General features: G+C 37.6%; 1 long non-coding RNA gene across 3 annotated transcripts in view; it reads right to left on the reverse strand.

The window, feature by feature from the left end:
* LOC135241227 (uncharacterized) overlaps positions 1-24,435 on the reverse strand; it is a 61,088-nt gene that overhangs the window by 30,248 nt on the left and 6,405 nt on the right. For 2 of the 3 annotated variants that reach the window (XR_010325951.1, XR_010325949.1), the window contains exons 3-4: positions 22,437-22,480; positions 2,349-2,559 (exon numbers count right to left, since the gene is read on the reverse strand). This is a non-coding gene — a long non-coding RNA (uncharacterized LOC135241227). The remainder of the gene's footprint in view (positions 1-2,348; positions 2,560-22,436; positions 22,481-24,435) is intronic. The other variant, XR_010325950.1, reaches the window with a different exon arrangement.

Genomic DNA, 24,435 nt, shown 5'->3' on the forward strand with positions numbered 1-24,435 from the left:
TACTGGGGTGCAGAACCAAAACAACAAAAATTGTGTTACTGCCCCAATACATTGCATTTAGCTATAGTATCTGTAATCATAATCTGAAAATCATTTGTGGTGTCTGTTCTATGAGAGGACATTGGGTATGACCGCAAAGCACTTTGTCTCTACTTCTGAGAGATACTTTTAAAGTGGTCACCTTTTTTGATTCTTTTGAAACATTCATCAGTCATTTCACTGACTACTGAGGAGTGTTCAGTAAATACTCTGTCATATTTTTATCTGAAAGTTAAGAGCAGAACACATTGTGGCTAGACTGTAGCCAGAAATAAATCAGCATTTGAGTTTAACTTTGAAAAATGAAGAGTCCTTTTTTCTACCTAAAAACAGTTTTGGTGGTTACTGACTGAATTCAAATTACATTGAATTGTGGGTCAAAGTTAAGGACAAATGGAGAGCTTTTGTGCATCAAGTTTCTAATGCCAATACAAATTCATCTTCCAATATTACATGCACTCAAAATAACTCTGGCCCCAGTGAAAGAGTGCAGTCGATTCTTGCCCGAGTCTCATGTATCCATCTGTATGGTGTAGGATGAGAGCAGAATTCTGACTGTACTACGGGAAATGTGCAACCTTTTGATAAGTCTCTGGAGAGTCTCTTCACTGTGCACATATCATCTAAGATTTTACTGTCAATTATGAACATATATATTTTTCCCTCTCCAGTTGATTGGGCTTTCTAATAGCACACAGCTTGTGTGTAATCGGCTTCATTAAGTCCATCATCTACGTGTGCAAATAAGCCCACAGAATGGCAGTGGAAAATGAGTGGTGACAGTGAAAGGGTTTCAGAGACTGAGGATGGATGTCTGTTTCAGTGCGTTGGAAGAAAAACACTGCATATTCTACCCATCATTTATTCATCTGGCATGACATGATCAGCCATCCCTGCAAAGTGGGAATTCAGAAATCTGCAGATTGACTTATTGTGTAAAATGTATATACAGTATACACGTCTATATATAAATGTCTTTGTTTTCATATAGGCTATACTGAAATCAGTTTTTTATTTTTAAACCATTCATTTTCCTCCAATTTGTAATGTCAAAGCCTATTATATGTTTCAGGGTTCTGATTCAGTCTGGGAGAGTGTGGACAAGCACACTCTGCTGTAGCCACTTGTTTTTACACTGCAGTCCACCAGCTGAGCTGCGTAGTAACTGCGTCGCATTTTATGCACATTTGCATACCATGCCGTTGGGGCAAATCCCCACACCATAACCCAGGGTACAGCCAGTTGAGCCGGCAGCACTGACTGAAAACAATACTTTAGAAGTGCAGTCAGCGCAGAGACACCTCGGACTGCTTTGAGATGTATTCTTTGTCTGAGTCTACAGATACCATCTGCAGCAGTGGATGTTTTGTTGTTTCAAAATATGTATTTCTGTCAATAACTCACTCCTTCCTCTCTCAGACATGCAGAAAATCAGAGGTGAGATAATTCCAGGTACAGTTTGTCAGGGGATTGGCTTTGGGCTAACTGTGCTTTTGCAGAATTATTTTCAGTCACGGTGTTGTTTGATAAAAGCAGCCAGGGTTTGCATTTGCTGTGTATTTTGCCCTCACAAACTGCTACAGCACAGTGGGCAAAGCCCCAGGCTGGGAAGACAGAGATTGCCGGTTCAAATCCTTGGTGAAGCACTGCCTTGAGAAAGGAACCTGACTGAAATTTCTCAGGTAACATTTTGAGCTGTTTAAATATATAAATGGACTGTTATGTTTAATCATCTAATAAGAATGAATGCCCTGCAATACTATTTGCCTATTTTCCAAATGTATAAAGGAAAATGTGCATTTCCTCAAACATATAATACAGGGCCATTTATATCATTCATATATACTAAATTAATAAAGACCTATGAGGCGATTGTTCTCCTTTGACTTTCTGTGATCATGTAATGGTACCATGGTGGGGTGGGATTCCATCCAAACCCTATGGCACATGTTTTTATTCATTTTTAAAATAAATCCCATATTATAATTGATTGTCTTCCACAGATTCCTACAAATTCAGACATTCCCTGTTGTGTTTAAAATTCTCTGCCTGCTGGCGTTCGATAATAGTGTATACAAATCTACCCCACAGGCGCCCCATTTCTCACCCTCAAGGAGCTCCTTTGGCCCCACTTTAAGAGGTAAATACCGTACACCACACAACGCTTACTGTAAGGTACCCTGTCTGACCCCCCTGAACATAATTGCCTTTCATTACTTTTTTTTGGTCAACTTCCTTTATGTGCAGCGGTCTCTCTGTGTCAGGTGATTTGTGTTTGTTATCTTTATAAAGTGTAGATCAGCACTTACTTCTTTATATAGCAGGTGTGTGGGGGTGGGGGGTGGCTGGGTGTAATTCCAGGCGGACAGCATCAGTGAGGTGTACTGAGCGTGATCAGGATTCCTCCAGAGGCTCTGGTGTTAATTGCTCTGCCCATTTGCTACGTCTGCAGAATGGTGCTGTATCTGCGGTATCTCTCTGGCCCTACAGGTACCGCAGTTGTTGGCTGCCTCTCGATAGCTGTAAAAAACAATACAATTTCAATTATACGGCCTACGGTTTGAATCTCTGTTTTTATTCATCCTATAAGGGTGAGTGTGTGTGTGTGTGTGTGTGTGGGTGGGTGGGGTGGGGGTCTTAATAGAAATTGGGGAGAATAAGAATTAATAATGTAGAATTATTTTACAACAAGTCATAAAAAATTTAAGTACCCTGGTACACACTTTTTCTCATATAGTGCATTTTTATGATGTATTAATAATGTAAAAATTGCTACATATGATATGCGTTATTTTCACCCAAGCGTGTTTTTTCCTTAACAGTAACAAACTTTAGCTTCCTCACTTTTACTTCCACAATTAATGTTAAGGAACTACCTCCTTACTCTTCGAAGAATGTGTTAAAAAAACTGCTTCGATATTTTACCCAAATATAGTCAATACACACACACACACACATTTTATGGTGTTGCATTGTATTTCTGTGAAACAGCAGCCTTTTGCAAAACAGTTAAACTTCCTTCAGATAAACTGTTTATCACTTTTATTTGATCCTCTGACAGTCAATTTACATTACAGCGTGTAATGATTTAGGGCTTAGAGTATGCAGTAGACTCATTTGTAGTCAATTGAGTTAGATACAACAGACTGTCAGTGAATATCAGCTTTTGGAGCACATTTAGGCTGTAGTTGTTTAATGTTGTCATTGTCTGCCCATTGATCTTGAAGATGTATGAACAGGAAAATGTGCAAGGTATGCGTTGACGAGCTGCAAGCTGTTTTGAGAGCAGTTGCATTTATCGAGACAAAAAAACCAAAAACATCTATCCTTATCTTATGTTGTCATTTAAATCTGTTTTCACCACACATTTTCAAAACTTGCTAAATTACCTGGAAGGCACCAACATTTCAGTGGAAATGTTGCATATTCAGCAGTTTGGTTTACAGAGCCCAATCAAAATGGAGATTATCAGTCCAACTGATGGATGTCTTTGTGTTTCAAGAGCCTGTCTTAACTTAATCTTGGTCAAGGCATCATCCTGGAATAAAAAAAATCTACTTCCTACTCTAGAAATCGACTACTAGTGCAACAACCAATATATCTTGACCGATTGGAGGTGAAATTCATCCCTAAAATTGTAAAGATGTAATGTAGTGTGGGCCTCTTACCCACAATAAATCGACTTGAAGCACATTAAGCAATTTGTTTTTGAAGAAAGAAAAACACTGTCCTTTCCCTTGCAGCTCCTGATGTCCGATCCCAGGCGCATACATTTTTTTATTCTGGGTCATTGATGTGCCTAAAAATACTCACTCTTGTGTCAAGAGTCCCTCTTAGTCATAATCAATTGTCTTGTTCAAGCGGCATCATCTGCTTCATTGTCCCTGTCATTAGGGAGAGAAGGCTACAGCAGGAATGGAACCAGGGAACAACTGCTGGAAAGGCTCAGAAAATCCCAGTCGGACTAAGGTGACCTCATTGAGCAGTGAAGCTGCCATTCTCCAGTGGAAACGGTACGTATATAGATGAGAGAGACTAACTTGCCGCAGGGGATCCTTCATCTCAAAAAGAGTCATTATTACAACCATTCAGCCATGTGTAATTTCTTTCCTTTAACATCGTGTTCGGCACACTGGCCTCCAGCCCTCTGACATCCTGACCTTTGAACCTCTGCACTTAGACCATGACCTCCATCTTGCATTTTTAAAGTTACTTCTCTACCTGTACCTGAGGCGCTTCGCTTACTGTGTTTTATCCAGCCGTTTTCTGCTGATTGCCCAGTTGGCTCTTAACTTTATCCCAGTGTCCAATCACCTAGATCAGTACCCCTTAAATTCAGCCTTGCAAACCCTTCAGCTGGACCTTTTACCTGCTGTCCATTTTAAACCTTTACTTCTGTGCTCATGGATAGAAAGGGAAACCTGTTGGAGTCCCAGTCATCAGGAACCTGTATTTTAATGACTGACAAAGGAGTCAGAGGAGGAGTCAGCACATCTACAAAGTAGAACCCATTTACTGAGCCCAGCTTATCCACTAGCATAGCCATAGAGTACAGCACATCCACTGAGCACATACTATCTTTGGCACATCCACAGAATGCAGACTCTACATCACAGTTACCAAGCAACACAATATACTGTACATTCACTGAACACTGCAAAACTACCGAATATATTTCTCAGAGCACAGCACAACCACTGAACATGTTAACAATAATGCTCCACCATGAAAGTCACTAAATAGTGTGTATCGTGCATCAACATAGTCAATGAGACCCGAGATGTCCACTGAGCACAGGCTAGACCGCACAGTGGCCGAGCGGAGTGTACTCACTGAACAGTCACAGAGTACAGATGAGCTATAGTGAGTGCAATGCTCTAAGTGATTGAAATGGCCCTGGGTTTCTCTGGGGAAGGGGATGGAAGGCTGACAGAAGATGACGTTTGTCATTGAAAGCTGGCTGCTTCCCTCTGACTGCCCGCGAGGAACATGTGGAAATTAACCTCTTTGACATCTACAGCATCTGAGCTGCCGGAGGCCTCTCATAGCTGCAGTTTCTTTTTTATAATTAAAAAAATACCACGGCTGTCTTTAGCCCGTTCAATATCCTCATTTGCATCAAGGGCCTTGCTGGCTTTCTCCTGAAAAAAAAACACAAATGAGGCTCTTGATACAAATGAGGATATTTGATTTGAACGGGCTAAAGCCACCCATGACATTTTTTTAATTACAAAAAAGGAACCGGACCTCCTCCAAAGGTCACGACCCCGGAACTTCCCAGAGCACGTTCCTGCTGGTCCACTTCTTCCCCCCGGTGGGAGAACTGTTTCCTCATCTTCCTGAGCATTCTCATCCCCATGGAGACGACCCATGACCTGCACACTTGCGTAACAGGATGCGCACGTGGCCTCGTAAATCCTGTGAAGGAGACGTGTGCTTGGCAGCCCGCTGTTTTTCTGACGCCTCAAGAAAGGGGTTATCCATGTTACGGTTCCAGTTACCTGGGGTTTGCCAGTTTGGGCTTCCTTTATTGGGGAGGGGGTACTAACCTCACCAAAACTGCAGCATCAGTGTCCTAGTATTCATCTTTATTGACTACTTTTTTTTTATTTGTTCATGGCATCATCAAATAGTGAGATATTACCACTTTGAAGCATGCAAGTAAAACTCTAAACTCTAAAACATAATTACAAACATTGCTTTTGGGATGATCTGATAATAATAATAATAATAATAATAATAATAATAATAATAATAATAATAACGTTACACTGACATTAATTTGTTCTAATTTGGCCAAACATTTAATCCTGAGGGACTGCATTGGAAATTATTTAATCTATCATTAATTTAGCATTTATTTTTTCAGAGCTGTCTCACAATAAAATAACACTTTGTATCTGTATCAACCAGTATGATACTCTGTGCAAAGTATATAAATTCACCACAATGAGAAAAAAGATGAAACACATACCACACTTACTGCCATTAATAGACTTCTATTTTTTCATATTCCCACTAATTTAAGGTTTGTTTCAGGTCTTAACCATCTGCTTTCATTGAAACAGGTCAGTCATTGAACTTGATTATCAAGGTCAAGAGATAATTAATCAAATATCCTCTATAATTTTTTAAAATAGTAAATGAAATGTTTGCCTGAGTTGTAAACAGTTGACTGAAATATACAGGTAAATTACATTACCCAGTGAGTCCTTGGGTTAATTGCTAATCCACATTTTCAAGATGTAATCTATTTCTGAAATGTCAAGTTGGGCAGTGGCTGTCAGAACATATTTTGAACCTGCAAATCTACTTGAACTGCTAAACTGATTCAATAAAAGTGGATTTTTTTTAGACATGTAGAAGGAACATTTTCTTAGGACAAATTAAATTAATAGAAGTTGTGTATCTTTGGCACAGTTCTTTATGCATCAGCAACACTCACCTCTCATACTTTACAGCAAGACAAATTATATTTTAGAATTTAATAAAAATAAAAAAATAAAAGATTTATTTTTTAAATGCTGTTTCACACATTTGTATGGTTTTGTTCAGCACATGGTCCCCCACAGCTCAGCAGGAATCCGCCCTGGGTTAAATGCATAGGAACATAACTTCAACCACTGTCAAGAAACTATGACCCTTCCTACTTCAGCAGTACAATAGTTTTTAGTTGCATTTAGTTTCAGTTAAAATGCTGTGGATTTGTCAGCCTGTTCTGAAATTTGAGAATTATTCTCAACATTTTGTTGTTGTTGTTCTGAAATTATTTATTTTGGGATATACTTTAACTAAGTACTGGTGAAAAGATGTCCTAGGAAATGGGCAGTTTCCTTTTTTTGCTACTCACATTAGCCTATAGGTCAGTACTTCCCAACCTCTGTCCTGGAGACCCGTTGTGTATACTGGTTTTCATTCTAACCCCAGCTGCACTCCCAGAATTTGAGTAAAACTGTTCATTTTTCTAAATTACGTTTGATGTTTTTCAAGTCTATAGGGATTGTTTTCCCTCTTAATTCACATTAGGACAGAAATAGTGTGGACACATGGCTACTAAAACTAATCATTTTGTAGATAAGGAAGAATTTATAGCCAAAGAAAATGATAATGAGCCAAACCTACATTGTGTTAATAAGTTTAAAATTATGAAAGAACATAAATGCGTGCTCAACAACCTAATTAGGAGCTTATTGATTCACCTCTTTAATTTGATCAGTTAAACTTTTTATGGAACTGTCTGCAATATAGCACAAAAAGCACAATGTGAAAATGGGATTTTTTATTTTTCATGGTATGCATAGCTATTTGTGGCATAATGTGTTTTAAGAGGGTAAAGAATCCCTGTAAACTTGAAAAGCACCAAATTAAGAAAAATTAACAGCTTGTTAAAACTCTGGGATTGCAAGTGTGGTTGGAACAAAAACCAGCGTACACAATTGGTCCCCAGGACAGAGGTAGGGAACCACTGGCCAATAATGTGTCAAGTTATTTGTATTTCATAGTTTAGTTTTGTTAATGTTGTTTTGAAATGAAAAAAGATAATTAACCTTGTTTTCTTACAAGTGGTACCATTATGGTGTTTAATTCATAGAAAGTTTATTCATTTACCTTTAAATGCCATGATGTTTGATAAATGAAACATTTTTTATGCCATTTTTTTATTTTGTGCCTACTTTAGGACTTTTGTGCCATAATATTTGGGACAAACCAATTGCACTGGATGAGTAAATTAATAATTAGCCCCAATGTTGCCAAGGTTTGTTAAGGTATTTTTACTTCTTACATCCTGCTTTCAAAATGTTATGAGTAATATAATGTAATTGTGTCATACCTAATCAAGGAGACTACCAACAGAAAAGACTTATGCAGTGAAAATCTGGTACGAAGATTCATAATTGACAAAAATGTGGAAACTAAAATTGACAGCTTATCTCTTTGCTTTACATATGTAATAGGATTTTACATACAGATCACCTGACAGATATGGCTTTGTGGCAATTTGTAAAGACTACAATTCTTATCAGTTGTCACATCAAACATAATTAATGTATGTCCATTTTTAGTTGGTCCTTACCAATGACAATAATATTAACTGACAGAGCATTTTGTTGTCATGCAGTGGTGATTAGGTTGTAGCTTTGGTGCCGTATTTGTCATGGGACATGAGTAAATTCAACAATAGCAGTCCTTCTTACCATTTTTATTGCAAATAATGTGTGATTCTTTTTTGTCTTTTGGGTAAAAACAATCTGAGTATAATGGAAAAAGGTCTTCAGTTTGCTTTATGTCCCAGTTGTATTTCAGTTGTGTACTGTATGATTATGTTGCTATAGTCAGAACTTAATCAGACCAGTGTGTCCTGTAGATTCAGTTTGTTTTATTTGTTTGTTTTTATTGTTTATAGACGCACACATACATACAATGAGCTCCATAATGTTTGGGGAAAACATTGATTTGGCCTTGGGCTCCACAATATTAAATTGGTAAACAAATTCACATGTGGATAAACTGCATTCTCAGCTTTTATTTAAGTTTATTTGTATACACTTTGGCATCACCATGTGGAAATTACAGCAGTTTTAATGCATAGCCACCATTTCAGGGCACCATAATGTTTTGGACATATAAGTGTTACTTGAGCAGATAAGATGCCTCTGTATACTATTATATAATTACTCTGTATAATTCTTCTGCTATCAGCATGCATTTCATATTTTAAAATATGATATGGTTATTTTTAATAACTACATGTTCCTTTTCTTTCATTTCAGTGGAGACACATGACTGATTTTTTGTTTTGCATGTCACAGTAAACTTAACTCTGTATAAACTGTACTATGTTGACTAATTCTATGTAACAGTGGGCTACCAAGGCGAACTGTTCAGGTGTGAGGACTTGGTTGTAAGTCTGAGTGACAGCTGTTATTTCTGTTAATCAACCATGCTCTTGGACAGATATGTGTTGTAGTTCATTTAAAATTATCATAATAGTCTTAGCAGGAATGCTATTCCTTATGAGAGTTATATCTTTTATCTCTTTCATAATATTCTCTTTTTTGTATTTGTTTTTAGTGGGAAATGGCAATGGGGTTGATGGGTTAAAATAAAAATATATTTCAAAATGTTTCTGGGAGAAGTCTGACATTTCCATTTCAGAAAGGGACCAGCACACTTAGCATTGCTCTCATTCGCAGTCGTGGGATGTTCTGGAGGTCCATGTCCAAAAATCCATGTCTAATACCTCCTGTGCACATATGTCTTACCCACCGACATTTGGGATTTAGCTGAACAAATCGCTCTCACCTTTCAGAGTGGCAATGCTCTCTCATTTCTATTGATTTCAAAAATCGTAGTGTAGAAGGCCACCTGAGCAGATCAGCTTGTAAACCCCATCGACTAAACTGCCAAATGGGCCCTATGGTCACTGGTTGAAGCAATGTCATTGAAGCCCTGCCATTTATATTGCCTAAGCTATGCCATTTTTTAACATTTGTTATCCACCCAGTTTGTTATCTGCTAACTGAGAATTTGGTTTCCTTTTGCAGTGATGACTATTGGCACTATTGAATTGGAACGTTTATTAAATTAATTAATGTGTTTCTTTAATGCTGAAAACACATTAGTTGAATTAATTCATGATGAGTATTGTTGTTGTAGTTGTGTGCACAGTTCCACTGACTGAAGCCAAAATAATGTTGATTTTTCTAAAAATATCAATTGTAGCTACATCCTACGGATCAATCAGATAGGGTAAACCGCTTTCCTTCTCCTTTTCACTCCCTGTGTTTATAACTCTTCATTTTGTCTGGGTATTTCTCTGTCATAAAAACAAGGCCTGCCTGTCCAGCACTTTGAATAAGATTGCATTTCAGACATGTTTGAGAATCTTACATGAGAGCCTTCTTGCATGGCACTGTTCTGCTTTATAAAGAAATGTAACTTGCCTGCCAACACCCAGGCCCAGATTTCTTGTCCTAGTGATGGAAATGTTTTAGACCATTTCAATCTGAGCTGCATGTCAACAGCAGTCTGAAATTAAGTTTTCAAAATAGACAGTGCTGGAAAGAACCACGGTTTTTTATGTTTGAGCCATGGTGGGATTATTTACCTAAGAACTTCCTGAAGGATGTGAATGCTTGGTGTCTCTATGGATGAGTGGCTCATCCACTTGATTCCCAACTAAACAGCATTTCTGAGTAATTGCATTTTCTGTCTTGATGGTTTGATGGCAGTTCAGGTGTTTCTCCTCTTTCTGGGCACTTCATGCACTAGGGTAGTTTGATTTTTCTGATATAAATCTAGGATGATCTACTCTTACCAGTGACAGGAAAAACAGCTGATTTAGGTTTAAGGTTGGCAAACATTTGACATTTGTTCTTCTGTTATTTTACTGTCTTAAACAGTTTGTGTATGCCATTAAATGTTAATTGTACAATGATTTATGTAGCTCGTATAAGAGTTTATTTGTTTCTGAAATGTGGGTTCTCAGTGTGAGGATTTGAAAGGAATAATTAGGTACCCTAATCCACTAATATTTTCAAACTTACATACTGCACCCCTGACCTCAATAATGCTTACCTAGATGTAACATGTTGCAACTAGAATATTCACTTTTTATCCACGTATTTAAGCGTGGCTGACAACACGTGTCTTTACAGACACAGTGATGAACATCTTAACTCTTACTATTGTTAAGATGAAAAGTAACATGTACATGTTCAAGTGATTATCAGATATTTATTTTTCCACATTCCACGTGCAAATGTATTGTGACTTGTGCTTATGTGTGTGTGTGTGTGTGTGTGTGTGTACATACTGCGCTAATGATATGTTTATATTCAAGGTATGCTTTTGAACCAGTGTTTGTTGCAGACTGTACATTGTGTATGAAATGGTTTTTTTCATTTTCAGTCTTTCTAAATTGTTTGTTTTCTCTGCAGCTCCACAGTTTTGCCGTGCTGCTCACCTTCATGGACAATTAGCCCTCAGATCACTGCAGAGAGAGTCTGAGGAGCGCTCATTTAGAGCAGGCGGGTGGCGGAAAACAAACAAAAAGCACTCATTTGAATAGCACAAATATATTCTTTGTCACCTTGACTAAACTTTGAGGCACAGTTCAGGACAAAAATAGATAAATCTGCTTTGATTTATGCTTAATGTGCTTCCTTTCATTTCTCCCTCCCTTAAGTACTGCTTCTGTACGTCCTCGGGTATTACATTACAAACAAAAATATATTAATGAACAGCAGTCGTGTCTAATAAGATGTTATGTAAAAGTATTCTCATAAACGAGCAGCCTTTTGGGGGTTGACAGATATTCATGTAAAAAAACAACTTGTAAGGAAAAACATTTAATGGGTGTTTCATAATGTTCATCATGTTCAAAATACATGTTTTGCTTCTTTTTATTTATTTAAATGTACACTCCAATCTACATCTATACTATCGGGATTTTCAGATGGTTAAATATGGCAGATACAATAAAATCACAGATAAACTGCACATAAGTGAATAGCGATATATTGCCACGTATGTCTTCTGTGAAGTTATCCTGGCAATTATAGGATCAATGATAATTGCATAGCTGTTCATAAATCAGTTCTAATAGCTTTTGGTATGGTAAAAATATAGCCAAGCACAAACTCATTGTTTCTAAAAACACTTACATCGCATGCATTTAGTCATGAGTCGATGTGTAATTACAAAATGGACAGCCTGTTAAAGGAATATTTCTATTTACTGCAATATTCTAAATGTTTGCAAGGGAATTCCGTTGGAAATACTGGGAGTCAGGCAGAGAGACATTGGGTCTGATGTAATTGTATAATATATAATCAGCATAAAATAAAGAATGGTTCCCTAAAATAAAGAATAGATGCCTTTCTGATGTGGTCTCAAATATGGCAAATGCTAAGCATCTGAGTGCTAAAATAAAATGGTCACTTGCTTTCCTCCTGTGTCATTCTTCAATGGCTTGCTTTTATTTCTTCCATTATGGGGACAAAGGTGGAAATTATTTAAAGGTAAATTACTTTTTTCTTAGTGCACAGCATGCCAGAATGCCTATAACAGCTCATTGCAATTCAGAGGTTGCAATTATGACTGGAATGAAAACCAGCATACACCATTTGTTCTCAGGACTGAGTCTGAAAACTCTTAATATTGGGCCTACGGTGTCATTTTCTTACAGGAGAGAGGAAGAGGGAAAAAAAACTGACAAACAAAATAAAGTCTATTAATTCTATTAATTTCTGTGACCATTGTTGAATACACGATTCACCTCTTGTGTGAATGAAAAAATACCGTTTAGAATTTTTGCGGTTTTCTCACATTCAGGACATAAGCCTATAGGCTTATGTATTTTGCTGACTTTCCACATAAATCCATTTTTCATCAAGGCTTCAAACACCTTTTTATTCATATATATATATATATATATATATATATATATTATATATATATAATATATATATATATATATATATATATTCATTGTTGTTGAATAAACATGATTCCCCACATCTGAATGAGAAAATTACATATTTTGGACATGAGACTATAGACTTTTTAAAATTGTGTAGCATATCATCTCATTCTTATGAATATGACATTTGTCTCAATGCAGAGATTCAGCGTGTGTTCAGGAGTGCTTGATGTCAAGGGTGGGCCCCCAAAAAGCTAGAAATGACCCGGTGATAGATATATGATGAGGGCCATGATTGACAACCCATAGGAGACCTTTACCCACAATGCACAAGGACTTGCGTTACCTGTGGAGATGGGCATTTGCTGTGTCATAAAAAGACAAACAACGTATCGTTCCAGAAGCCACTGCATTCCAAGTGAACTTGAAACTGGTAGTGAAACAGGGCATAAGAAAAGCCAACATGCCCACCCTACACACACTCCCTCCATTTGCTTCCCATGTGAGTGTGTAACTGCATATAAAACCTTCTGTTTTCAAAAACACTGGATGTTGAATAACACCGGAGGAAAAGGCGCATCGATAATGCGCTTATTCGGGAGCACCAGGTTGTCCGTTTTCCATGGATATTTTTCACCTTCAAGGTTCATCGTGTGAAAGCTGATTTAAAGATTAGCAGACACACTCTTTTATGAACCAAGTCCAACTGGACAGGACATTAAAGATGTTTAAGTGTGATTAAACCTCTTCAACCAACTGCTATTTAAACCTTTCTTGTGGGTTTGACGAAGATTACGGTGGTGAGGCTCTATTATGGATAGGGGAACTACATTAAAGGACTCTGATAAACGGTTCTGTTCATGCAATTAGGATCTCTTCTCTTAAAAATGGAATAATAATAATGTAAGCTCTAAAGCAGGTCTAAATATAAGTGAAATAATGGGCCAACGTTTTTTGCCTTTAAAGGTTCTAGTTGGAACTAATGCACCCTGTTAAAACTTTGATCATTCAACACATTTCATGGGAATAATTACATGTTTCATGTATTATTTAGAAATAGAAAGAGAAATCTAATATGCAGACAAAGTTACCGGCTTTCCATTTCTTCTTTTCTGTGCTACTGGTTTATTATTCTTTAATGTTTTATCTTTTCTCCCAAACAGTGTCCTATACGCCTTTAAATAAGTGGACACGCAATATTTTTTAAAAATACGTCATAATGTTTAGTTATAATATTTATCAGAATTAGCTAATCACAGTAATGAGGAATGAAATTGGCAGAGAAGCGTTCTTTCCTACTACTTGGCAAATCCGCCATTATAATAGCAATCCACCAAATGGGAATGGGAGATGACACTCTGGTTTATTTCATGTTATGCCCAAAACACACCTAAGATTAATTAAGAGACTAAGTACAACCCCCTTGAACCATGCACCTTAATTTGCGCTCAGATTATCCGCTGTTAAACTAGCAAAAGTTGATTTGGACACGCCCTAAATGCACTTGTCCCATGCGCTTTAGACCGTGCGCTTAGATCGTTAAAATATAGCCCTAAAGCACCCTAGCTCACTGTTCACCACAACTACTTGGCTATCAAGAGTGGGTCAGATTACGACATCTTGGCTCTCACACTCGATGCATGTAATTGCATAGCCCTATCATATATTGTTGAGCTCCTCCACACCCCTCCTGTTCCCCTCATGGTCCCCTCTGTTTGGCTGATGTTGAGCCCCAGCCCTTTCACAGTCACTCTGATTGGCTGTGATATTAATCTCCTTCCCCCCTGTCCACTTAAAATATTCAGCCTCATGTTTATGGAGCTTCCATTTTATAGGGTACCTTGTGAGTGAAAACAGTCTTTTAATCAGTTAATTTTGCTTTCAACTTTAAATGCCCATTTTTTGCCGATGTATTGTTTTATACCATTTTTGCATTCACAAATGGCCCAGAAATATTTGTAAATAATTCTTGGGGAAAAAAAAAAACCTATGCTGAGATTGGCATGCTTTCCCCCTTTGCTAAGCACCAGGTTTTCAGTGGGTGGGGTTATGTGGGTACAATGCACATCACTAAAACATGAAGACCAGTGAAATCCTTTCTACTTGTAATATGAAAATGATGCTCTTGCCACTTTTGTGCATGCAAGCGAATTTGGAAATGGCTTTTTACTGTATTGTGCATTCTCTGGATGCAGAAAAACCATTACGATTTTTCCATTTGAAAAATGGAAATGGAGAATTACAAGAAATGGGTTTCATTTCTAGAGGCCCACAGACACGGCAACATTGCACTAACCCCAACAGTTAAATTTGTAATGCCCATTTTTACAAGGAGGACTTCAACAACTATCTACAAAAACAATGTGGCTTTACTAAAAAACCTTGCTCTGGTACATGGTGCAGTGCCTGTCCTTGTCTGCTGAACAGGTCATGGTAATCGAATCATATTTATTATGATTTAATGGTTATAATTTGGTTAAAAACTTGAAATAAATATTAAGACAATCAATTGTCTCTTCTGGGGAGTATAAACCACAATTTGAATCCAGTTTCCTGGACCTTTAAATTATGTCTCTTTAGGTTACCGTCATCCATTTGCACCATTGCTATATTTCCAGTAGGTTGTGTTGTATTTTTTATGAACCGTTTTTATCACCAGGTTGTATCATTTAGTTACAGTTCCATTTGTTTACAGTTTTTTTCCGTTTTAATGGCTGTATTGTGCATATTGAGTGTGACATGAATAAAATGTATTATTAATCATATGTACATGTAAAAGGCCTTTAAATTATACGGTGGAAATGTTCAGGGTTTTGTTACATTTCTCTCCCACCTGCATATTGCACCTCTCTCCTCCCACTTTCCTGTGTTTCGTTCCATTTGCGTCAAAATGGGAAAATCTTGGTACAGTTCCCTAACTTGGCTTAATTACATACACACAAAAGCCATTATAGTCACAACACGAAGAAAACAGGGAAGGTGCTCTTTGAAATATCCTAAACAAGACCAGAACCCTGTTTGGAAAAGCAAAACCTTTTTAGATTTTAATTTTTTTTTTATTTTAAAAAAAATAAATATAAATTTCAATAATTATTTTTTCTTATCTTATTTTTTTAAACACAATGTATATTGAAAATCTGGAATATTAAATGATAAAATCAGGCAGTGCGGTGGGTAGCAATAATACAGCTCAACAGTAAAACAACTCAATCATACCGCACAACAATAATACATTCAATCACTCAGCCCAACAGTACTACAATTCAGTCACATAACCAATACCTTTTTTGTGTGTAAAATGTGTGTGGATAAAATAGGCAGTTTGAGTGTGCTTAATAGCAATAATAACAATAACAATAACAACAACAATAATAATAATAATATTATATGCAGACACGTATGCAGAATCCAACAGGAATCACTCACAGGGGAACAGACAAACGGGTTCAGATCAGTTCCGCATCATCTGGAGGAGATACTGTCGCCCATGACAAAGGCGGTGGGCTCTTGCCTGGAAGGCCCTGAGTGTTGACAAGATGCTAATCAGAAAGTGGTCGTATCATGGCTCTGTGTGCCATGCTGCTTTTGACAAACCATAGTGGCTTGTATGAGGCATGAGGAGAAGGAGACTGTATTAGGGAGAAAAATGACCAGGATTATGATAAATAGTAAATGCTGTGTTTCTTATGATTTTCTGATGATGTGTACAGATTATAAATGACATTGGCCTTTCACAAGAGCATGACCTTTGTCGTAGTTTGTCATCTGCAATGATTTGTGCTAACTTTACTAACAAAGAAACTCTCCTGGAATTCAAATTCCTGAAATAAAAATCCCCAGGTAGTTTTTTTCTTTTTACCTTATTTAAATTACTGTCATTTTCATAAAAATCCATATCTCTGTGTAGCGACTCTGTGTCAGTTTCATCTGAGCATTCCTCTGTACATGACCCAATAATATCAGATTTAATCAGGTCTTCCTGCAATCACAGCATGTTACATTTATATTTTGGGTTTTAGCAGATGCTCTTATCCAGAGCGACTTACACATATTACATTTTTATTACAATCCATTTATACAGCTGGACATTTTTACTTGAAGCAATTCAGGATAAGTACCATGCTCAAGGGTACAACGCCAGTCCCCTACCTCGAGATTAAACCCATAACCTTTAAGGTACAAGCCCAGTTCCCTAATCATTACACTACACTGTTGCCCATGTGAATGTTTACTGAATTGAAATTGTCCAGCATGAGATCTAATAGCAAAGGCATAGATATCGATCTGGAATTAACTGAAGAAAAAATTCCATCATTATTCAACACAACTTTCATGCTCCAGGCTGGTTAGAATGTGATTTTGTTGTTTTTTTTTTTCCATGAAAGCTCTACAAATGTCTAAATTTGAAAAGAAAGTGATTTGCTATAAATAGCAATCCATCCATCCATTATCTACACCCACTTATTCCTGGTCAGGGTCACGGGGGTGTTGGAGCCTATCCCTGCATGCATTGGGCAAGAGGTAGGAATATATCCTGGACAGGTCCGTCGCAGGGCATACCCGCCATTCACTCACACATCCATACCTAGGGGCAATTCAGGGTCTCCAATTAGCCTGACATGCCTGTCTTTGGGTTTAGGCTAATGGAAAGCAAACTTTACTTCAACATAATCAACAATATCCTCAGCATTATGAAAGGAATTATCATTTCCAACATTATCAATTCCTTCAGCTCAATTAAAAAAAATAAAGTATTTTGATTGATTTAATTTTTAGAACTTAGCTTGAATTCCATGATAATTATTATTTATAATTTATTTATTTTTGGATGTATGTGTCAGGAAAAAAGTTCAGCTATTAGCACAAGGGATAGAAGGACTAAAAAAGGATTTCAAAATATTCACGTCACATTAATTCACTATCTACTATTTTCAAAGCAGTCAAGGAGAAATCTGTGTAAAAATATGTACAGTTAATTAGAAGATGGGAATTCTAAGAAAATAAATACATACAGAAATACATTTGCAACAAGACCCCAAATTTGTAATGCAATTATGAAGATGTAACTGAAATAATCGCTACAAAAAATTGGTATGAATGCCGTCCTTTCTAAAGCAGTGTGTTCGCACAAACTAGGCCAGTTGTGTCCTTTTTATTTTCTGCCCGCATTCAACCTTCTCTCCTGCTTCAGAAACCAGAATCCAAATGGGTATGAATCCAAATGTGTGCTTCCAAGGACAAGATTTCAGCTGCACCCATTGTCTCAGGACAGTCCGGCCGCAAACGTGTTGGACTTTGTTTCACCTGGGTGGCTGATCTTCCATCTCACTGTCTGGCCAAACAAACGTACAGGGGAAGAGCAGAAGAGGCGGACACGCCCGAGCGGAAGCTGAAGACACGGCCTGTGGGTGAGACAGTTTGTCGCTTCCAGCTTTACAGATGGAGCACCTCTCAGGCAGGGGCTGGCACTCTCCTTGACGCTTCACGTTTCGCACGTCACGTTGGACTGAAGATTATTTCATTTCAGATTCCAAAGACCGTCGGCACGGAAAGGCAAAGCCCAGGGGGGCAGAGCTGGACCTGACGCAGACCATAACAGACCAGCTGAGGCGAGTTTGGCCACCCGTCTTCGCCATGCACCGTTCATCCTCAACATGAGCAATTAGGCTTTAATTCACTTTTTATTAATCACAGTCTCAGAGCGCAGCACAGGCAGGCTGATTCAGAGATCATAATTAAAATCTATTTTAGAGCCTTACACGGCCTTGTGTCGGAAGGTAAGAAAATATGATGACTAGAAAAGGATCAAAGTTCTTTCAGTTGTCTCACCCAAGGAATACAGAGAGCAGGAACCATTGGCTCATCTGCATGGTTACACCAAAAATACAGTCTGGGCCCTAAAGATGTAATCAGACAGCAAAGGCTTTCACCATGAGCACAGTCTGGGCCCTATAGATTTAATCAGACAGCAAAGGTTTTCACCAAGAGCACAGTCAGGGCCCTATAGATTTATTCACAGAGTAAAGGCTTTCACCAAGAGCACAGTCTGGGCCCTATAGATTTATTCAGACAACAAAGGCTTTCACCACGAGCACAGTCTGGGCCCTATAGATTGACTGAGTCAGTAAAGGCTTTCATCACAAGTGCAGGCTGGGCCCCACTGTCAGCATTATCACTTCATTAGATCGTCCAAATAGCATGCTATAATTTCTCATTGGTTAGAGCTATGCCTCTCCTTCAATCAACACTGGCCCTCCTGTAGTACCGTGTGGCCTGCAGGATGTACTTACTGTGTTCCTCCTATGTCATTTTACGTAGCTTATGGTGTTTTATGTCTGCAGCGACTATTCGTTTTATTCAGTTGGACAAAGGCACAGTTGAAACTTCTTGAAATTGGAAAGATACAAATGAGGGTAAATTTGATTAGAGAGAGTAAAAATCTGTAATGTGAAGTGAATTTTCAACTTCGCCAGTATCAGAAGCAGGGTTTATCTATGCTTAGCATGTCAAGCTTGAATATCAGTTCAGTGACTTATAAAAAAAAATATTTGCCAGGGAAATGAGATCGAATGCATAACCAGCTCCATACTTCTATTTTCTGCTCCAACTTGAAAAGAAACGCAATCACAAAAGCTAACTCATAAATTATTATCTAAAGCCATCGGAGCTGGGTGATCAACATCTGCCTGTCTGTAACAAACCATGTACCATGTAAATGACAGTACATTGTATTAAGTCTGCAAACAGGCAGAAAGCAAGCAGATGCTCTATGTGCCCCGGAGATTAGAGCGTGCTCTTTGATCCAGTTCTTCAGGCGTCTGCGCCTTCCTTAATACTGTTTTATTGGGATGGATTTATGAGTTTATCACTTCAAGTTCTTTTTTTTCCTTTTTTTTTTATCTGATAGAGAAAGATTATCTTCATATCTGACTGGTTTATTGTGATTTGTAGAGAGCTTGAGACAAAAAAAAGAAAGAAAATGAAATGAATCATATTTCGAGATTTTAAAAACATGATTACTGCCCGCACTCTTAATAACAGACAAAGATAGTGAAAGGCAGAGAGCATGGATTTCCATTCTTTAATGAGATCTCCAGACCCATGCACACAGCATGTTTATCCACTGTATGGAAAAAGCTTTCATGTAGATGCACACGATGAACTACAGTACAGCAATGGGGGTGGATCTTCACAAGCATAAGTCCACGCTCAGTGCATAATGTGAATTAAGTGTGAATGATGAATTTGGCTGGAAGTACAGACTGAAGTGTAAATCTCAGTGTATGTAATTACATTGCTTTGGGTCATTCTGTATGTTAACTCAAGTGTTGCACCTTCATTTCAAGGAGAAATTCAAGCTCACAAAGATCTCATGTGCACTGAATATGAGCATAGAAAGAAACAACTGGTTCAACAGGACTGCAGTACTGCAATCAACACAATGACTATTACAAGTACAAATAGTAAACATAATTTCCCTACAGATTTTAGCAGATTTTATGTTTCCTAGGTGTAATATAAACAATGACTAATGCATAATAATTTATGAAGGAAGAATAACTTTTGCATAATGCTTTCTTTTTCCAAAATTCAAGTTCATTTAAATGTGTGTGCTTTATTTATTTATTTTTATTCTCGCAGTGATGTAATTTAAGTTTCTGACACGCATGAAAACACATGTTTTCCCCCGCCTCCAAACAAAAACAGATAATACAGAATGTTATTAAGGTTATAGCAATTCCAATATATAATTAATAGATGTAGATGAGTGCATCCATATGCAACAAAAACATACTGCCATTTGCATTCTGCATAAATGCAATGAGTTAAGCATCTGCTTATTGAGTTCTATGATATGATGAACATGTTAAAACGGATTCTTAACAGCATTACACAATGTTCCAGAATCCTTCAGGGCTTGATATTCATAATTCCCCACAAGATATCTTCAAAAAAAAAATCTGATTTCATATTTAAAAGTCTCTTCTAAAAATCCCACTGAAATGTGATTTACGCTTAAAGTAGGGTTCAGGCCTAGTTTACTCAAGTGTGGATATGAGGAACATAGCATATCTGTGACAACGTAGCATCACACAACTCTCTGCAAGACACCTCTGAGCACCAGCCATTATTTCACAAAAAAACTTTTTTAATAAAGGGGTTTTGTCATTTTGTTCATAGTTACAGCCAGACCCAAATCCGGTAACGGAGAAATGGCTGCAGATTACTGACATTTTTAATAGAACATCACTAATATTCAGAACAAGTCTCAGATATTATTGTTCATTTACATTTTTTTACAGGGATTTGCCAGAGAAGTTAAAAATTTTACCAACATCTCAAAATTTAAGGTCATATTTACTAAGCATGCTGCAAATGGGGAGGGGGTGGGGGTTCCCCTTCATTCCCCAATCAATGACCAACTGTTTCACAATCTCTGGATTTCTGAATTTGTGTAACAATTTGAATGATGTTTGTGTATGCAATAACTGAAAGAAATGCTGTAACAGACTGAATAATAAATACATATATAATTCCATTCCATTTTGTAATATATGGAAACACTCCAAATGTATTCTAAGCATGCCAATACATTTTTTGCTAAATAATACACAATAATATACAGTTCACCAAAATAATAGAAAAACTTATTTTGGTGAACTGTTTAATATATTCAGATATATCCCAGAGACTCCAATAAAGTGGATCGCCATATATGGGGAAAAGATTCTGTTGCATAAGGCTATTTTCCATTCTCAAGCCTTCATTTCAATTTCTAGGAGTTTTCTCAATAACCTTTCCCTGGAATCAGGGAAGAATGCATTCACAGTCCCCCTCACACCTTCCTCTACAAAGTCTCTGGGCTCTCTTCTTTCTATTATCTCTGAAATGCATACTCCCCACCGTGCATTGTGGCAATCCAATTGCAAAAATATAACTAACCAACATGTTTTGGTAGAATAACTGTCTGACTGGTACTTATACAAGTGTTTTACCTGCACATCAGCCTGGTGCAATGACCATACTTTGAATTTGGTTAATTCATCCTCCATGGCATCAGAAAATGGCTCCGCCTCATGTTTTTAACCAACTTAAACTGGACAAGAAGAACAATTTGGAAATGCTAGACATGTGGTAGCATCAGAATTGAGTGAGCCTTTTGCATTTTCTGGACCAAAAAGAAATCATACTGTTCTATTTGGAATATTCAGACCAGTTCTATCAGAAATCAAAGATTAGCCAAATCACTTTCTTTCTTTCTCACACACGCAGACACACACACACACACACACAACAGACTACTACAACTACACAGAATGTTGGGAGAAAAAAAACTCTTGGCATCTGAAATGTGCTAATCCACCAATGGCAGTTTTCCTTTCTCACATCTAGTCCTCATGTTAATAAGAGCCAATCATAGCCCATGCACCCTGTACATCTGCCACACAGTAGCAGCCATAAAGCCTAAAGCCTTCCTGCCTTCCCCTAATACCAATCATTTTTTCATTTCATCTGAATCCTTACATTATTATATTAACTCATCCAGTTCCCGGACTGACAGACTGACACACATACAGAGGTGAACATCTGCTTTGCTTTAAATTTGCAGAGGTTGGAAAAGCATGTCATAACCATATTCCAAATATAACACTTTTAGATTAATTAGTAGTTTACATAATTAAATTACGTGGAATTAGTTGACTCCATTAATCACACATTTCAAGTTTGCCAGCATATTTTAAACACAATGTCACATGAGAATGATACATGATAATTATATTTGCATTGTAGTTTTTTATTGTTTATTTTTATTTTTTTACTTTTTAGCATTTCTTTAAGTAAATGATAATGCAGCTAATATGCTTTACTGAATTTGTAATTCTACATATTAAATACAAAGCAAGCCAATGCATACTTGAAATACTAGATAAAAAGCTATATAACTCTGCTAGCAAAATTTGAAAATACTTACATTTTAAGTTAGGTATTCACAGATTCTCTTGTGTACGAATATACCTGAGAGTATAAAAAAAAAAAAAGTTAACAAAATATGTACATTTCTTTAAAAATTGTTAGTAACCTGCCTAACAGTATAAAATATTTAAAGGGATTGTCCGACCCAGGTCCAGTTTATAATACTAATATTATAATATTCATTATTTTCACCCATTCTTATATACTACACTTGAGTTCTGGTGGATACTTTCAAACATACCACAGTTGTACGGCACCCTGGTGTGTGTGTCTCACACCTGGAAGGTATTTCCCTCTTGAGTGGACGAGGCAGGAAAAATGGCTTTAGTTTCATTACCTATTGATATGCACTTAATGCCTACCCTTTAGCCATTTTGAGCTGTGCTCAGCAGCTCAAAAGAAGAAAAAATACTGCTAGGGCACACAGCAGTGCCTGCAGCCCTTTAACGGAGGCCATATTCACAATAATGCACAGTCTCACATGCCTTACTGCTTTAGAAAATGGGCATTGCATTCTTTTTTTTTTTTTTAAATGATTCATTTTCAGCTGTTATTTTTAGAAGCGATTTATCAATGCCTATGGCACATCACAGGATATAATCGCTGGATGTAAATAATGTAATGTATATAAACAAGACTGGGTCGTTATGCTAGTATTAAAAGCTTACATTGCAGCCAGTATTGATGACAGCAAGCTAGTTAGAAGTGCTACTTATTATTATTCATATAAACATTTAAGTTTATTGTACATGTATTAAAGATATTTCTTCTGGTTCTTTGGTGATATCAGATATTGTTTTTTCTTGTGGTGGAGTAAGTTGCTGTTCTCTGTGCTGACAAGAACGTCACTCCGGCGTTTTCTAATGCTAGGATGTAAGTTTTGCTTCCTGTAGCTTCGGACTGAGCTTTCACTGCTTTGCCCACTCACATCTCGCTAACGAAACGCCTCCAGACCTCAGCCTGGCAATTTCTTTGGCGAGGTGCTGTGGAGGTAATTCACCACCATCAAGCAGCGGGTCAAAAGTCACTTTAAACACTGTATTTCTGATTGTTAGCTAGACAGGTAACCCAAGCAGCAGGCAACATAATGTTGTCAGTTCAATCTCTCTCATTAGTAAGGTGAAGAAGCGTCCAGCATCATAACTGTTCCTGTACTACCGATTTTATCATGGCTTCAAACGCTGTTTGACCAACCTGTAAACGGTACTGGAACTAACCCATTTTATAAATTGTAATAGACTGCCATTCTGCCATGTCAATAACTTCAAATGTTTTCATGGCAACGCCCAGAATTTCAATGAGCTGTTATCTGAGCCATGCCCCCAAACTCATTGAGTTCTCAGCCACAGTTTCATTGGCCTATTCTCTGACCCCACAGTCTTACTGTCTGTGATCAGTGCCATGCCTATGAACTCATTGGGCTGTTATACGTGCGACACCCACTACCTCATTAGGTTGTCTGAGCTAAGCCCACAGTTTTGTTGGTCTGCTGTCTGAGCCATGCCCACAGTCTAATTGGTCTGCCCTTTGAGCTATGCCCTCAATCTCATTGGTATTACGCTGAGCCGCATCGACAATCTTATTGGTCTGTCCTTTGGGCCATATCCGCAGTCTCACTGGTCTGACTCTGAGCCATGTCCATGACCTCAGTAGTCTATTCGCTTGCAGATGATACTGTTTACAAATTAGTTAAGGAGGACAATAGGACTGTGTGCTTTACTAGGGGAGAGGCAAGTGCTGTTTAATTCCTGTATAATTCCACTTAATGCCTGGCGTATGGTCACACTGCTGTCAGCAGCTAAAAAAAATTAAGATTTTGTTGCTGAATACTCATAAAGCAAGTCTTGTTATCCAGAGGACTCTTTGATGCTCTTCAAAGTTGACAGTGAATGCACACTGACTGAGCATTCACTCACATTCATGCATCATTATCCAGAGAAACATTTAGAATTCCTCATGAGTTGAGTTCAGCTCATTGTTTAACTACCCTCCATTTC

Source organism: Anguilla rostrata, chromosome 15 (assembly GCF_018555375.3).
Source record: "Anguilla rostrata isolate EN2019 chromosome 15, ASM1855537v3, whole genome shotgun sequence".
In the NCBI taxonomy this organism is placed as follows: domain Eukaryota; kingdom Metazoa; phylum Chordata; class Actinopteri; order Anguilliformes; family Anguillidae; genus Anguilla; species Anguilla rostrata.